We start from the raw sequence: 3,298 nt of genomic DNA, 5'->3' as shown, positions 1-3,298 counted from the left end.
GCCCAAGTGCCCCGTGTTCAAGGTCATGTAGGGTCTCGGTGGCACCCCGCAACAAGCGCTCAAGACGGATATACTGTTCACTCAGTCACGCAGGATCGTATAGTTACGTCATTTGCGTTGAGTCAGGAAATGGGCTTGTTTCCAGCAAGACGAGAGTCCAAATGTTCAGTGCTATGACATCTGGGCCTCCATGGTCTATGAGCACTGTGATCATTGTTACGGTTACAATTGAAGGGCAGCAGAGAGAGTCGTGATGACGTTCGTGCGCCCAACAATGATACTGCACACAGGAATCAAACCAAGTCGTGTTTTCAAACGATCGTGCTTCTACGTGCAACATCACAAGGGACATACCCATGTGAGGAATCTCTGAAGAGAGCGAACGCTGCCAGATAGCATTTGTCATCGTCATACTAGCATAGATCTGACCAGATGTTCACGATAACCTTTAGTTCGCACAGCCGGTAATTTCCACGGCAGTCTTTATATCTCTTACATGTTGATGCCAGTGGCTGCGCCTTATCTTCTATTTCCACAAGACAATGCGAGACTGTATGTCGTCCGTGCTATCCTTACCTATTGCAGTGCAGAGGGTGTTGGACTGGTTAACCTGTGCAGCATGTTCGCCAGATATCTCACCAATCGGAAACATTTGGTCATGAGTTGCTGAGAGATGGCACGGTACCACTCGCCAGCGAATACAGTTGATGGACTCTGGCATGAAGACGAATGTAGCATGAAATGACGAACCCTTGTGTGTTATTCAAGTTCAGTTCGACACGATGTCCAGCCAGTTACATTCATGGCTGCTGCTAGACGTTGCAGTTACATGCAGTCAATTTTGCACCCTGTCTACCCCCAAATTACTTACAGATTTAAACAAGTATCCTTCCTGAATGAAATTTTCACTCTGCAGCAGAGTGTCCGCTGATATGTAGTTTGGAAGGTTGGAGACGAGGTACTGGCGGAAGTGAAGCTGTGAGGGAGGGCCTGAGTCGTGCCTGCATAGCTCAGATGGACGGGGTGGGATATTTTCTCTCCTCAGGGACTGGGTGTTGTGCTGCCATCATCCTTTCATCCCCATTGTCGACACGCAAGTCGCCCAATGTGGCGTCGCACTCAATAAGACTTTCACTCGGCGGCCGAACTTCCCGCCTGGGAAATCCCAGCCACTGACACCACACGATCATTTCCATTTTGTACTCGCTTTGGCGGTACATATACTAAAATTGGAAGGATACAGAGAAGATTAGCATGGCCCCTGCGCAAGGTTGACACGCAAAATCGTGAAGCGTTCCACATTTTCCTCTGCAATAAAAAAACTGAGTCAACGACTCAACACTGAACTTGAACGGGTGTCATGGGACATCCGCACCGAACACACACACACACACACACACACACACACACACACACAAAAATTGCTGAGCACTTGGCTGCGAAAGGCAAAGGTCCTGAGTTCGAGTCTCGGTCTGGCACACCGTTTTAATCTGCCAGGAACTTTCAAGTATCTTCCTGCTATACAGAGCTGTCCAAGAAGATGTAACCACTTATTGTTTTTTTTAATGGCGGGACCTAGCAGTCCCGATAGGTTCTGAGTGGAATGACAAAACGCAACATACCGTTAGACTGTAGGGACAGAAATGTAATGTCCCATTCCCTACAGTTAATGCCTTCTATGCTGCATTTCAATACAGTCTACACGCAATTCTGAAACCTATGCATCAGCCGTGAATGTGAACAGCTGTACTGCAAATGGCTGCCTGGTGTATGAAACAACGCTGAAAGGTTACGTAAATAAAAGTATTGTTCATATGTGAACTGAGGTGATCGATAATTTTTATGTAGTTAGCTTGACGTATACTAACATTAATCTGGTAAAATGTCAATAAGTTCAAAAAATGGCTCTGAGCACTATGGGACTTAACATCTCAGGTCAGAACTTAGAACTACTTAAACCTAACTAACCTAAGGACATAACACACATCCATGCCCAAGGCAGGATTCGAACCTGCGACCGTAGCGGTCGCGCGGTTCCAGACTGAAGCGCCTAGAACCGCTCGGCCACCAACGGCCAGCTGTCAATAAGTACCTGTGTAACATTTCATTATAACACAAAATTTGATTGAAACTTAGCATTCCCCTTAGATTCAAGGCAGTGACTTCACTTTATTTCAAATTAAGCATGCAGTTTATCCAGAACCTAGACAGACAGAACAATGATTGAAATTGGGGCACTGATAGTTGTACAAGATTATAAAGAACACATAGATGACGTAAGTAAAGGTGAGGTGTTAAGGACACTTTATGAAACAGACAGAAAGTCAAAAAAGTATTAGCACAGATTGTTTTATGCAATGGTGGAAATGACCTACATGAATTCCTAGATTTTTTTTCTCACTCTTACTCTTACTCTCCTGACCCCACAAACTGCAGTCGGTTTTTGGCCTCATCAAGTAGCCTCTGCCACAGCCTTCTGTCTTCGGCACTTCTTTCCTTGCTCCCAGTAGCTGGAATCCTTGGCAACCTGGCCTCTCCATCTCATTTTCTGCCCGCCTATAGGTCTTCGCCCTTCCGGTTTATTAAGACTTGTCTCAGTAAAGATCCTTGCTCTCTTCTATACACGTGGCCGGCCCATCTTAGTCTTCTTGTCTTGGCTTCTGCAACCACATCTGGTTCATTGTATAGCACCCTGAGCTCCCTGTTCTTTCTTCTTCGCCATTCTCCTTCCTCATAAATTGGTCCCAGTATTTCTCGCAGGATTTTATTTTCAAAAACTCTTATCTTTCTCTCCGTGTATTGGTCTATTCTCCAAATTTCCGCCCCATATTGTAATACTGATCTGAGTACGGTTTTATATATTCTTTCTTTGGTTCCTCTTGAAAAAAATTTAGATGACAGTACTTTGTTGAGTAAGTATGAGGCTCTGGATGCAGCTTTGGTCGTCGCGTCTATTCCTTGCTTCTCATCGTTTTTGTTGTTTACGCCTGGATTTCATACTGTGAAAAAAAGGGACACTTCAATTGATTGCTTTCAAACATAGTACTCCTCTTCGTCTACTCATACTTGGAAAGCAAATGTGAAAAAAAAGTCGAGAATGCCTAAAAAGGACCAACATTCTCCTTTTTCAATCCCAAATATAAGAAAGACAGTATTTTTGGTATGAAAGACGTGCGCCTTTTCAGAGTACAGGATCTCATTGGCCAGCATCTGTCATTTCAAGAGACACGTGTGAACTTTGTTCATCTTCAGAGGTGAAATCTAGACCCCACTCAAAGTATTCAGATTGTAATACTTT

General features: G+C 44.5%; 1 non-coding gene across 1 annotated transcript; it reads left to right on the top strand.

Moving 5' to 3' along the window:
- Positions 1-1,199: 1,199 nt before the first annotated feature.
- On the top strand, positions 1,200-1,306 carry LOC126204715 (U6 spliceosomal RNA). Its single transcript, XR_007540522.1, has one exon. It is a non-coding gene; the product is annotated as a U6 spliceosomal RNA (small nuclear RNA).
- The last annotated feature ends 1,992 nt before the right edge of the window (positions 1,307-3,298 follow it).

Source organism: Schistocerca nitens, chromosome 9 (assembly GCF_023898315.1).
Source record: "Schistocerca nitens isolate TAMUIC-IGC-003100 chromosome 9, iqSchNite1.1, whole genome shotgun sequence".
NCBI lineage: Eukaryota > Metazoa > Arthropoda > Insecta > Orthoptera > Acrididae > Schistocerca > Schistocerca nitens.
The sequence above is the reverse complement of the archived record's forward strand: the minus strand, read 5'-3'. Positions and strand labels throughout refer to the sequence as shown.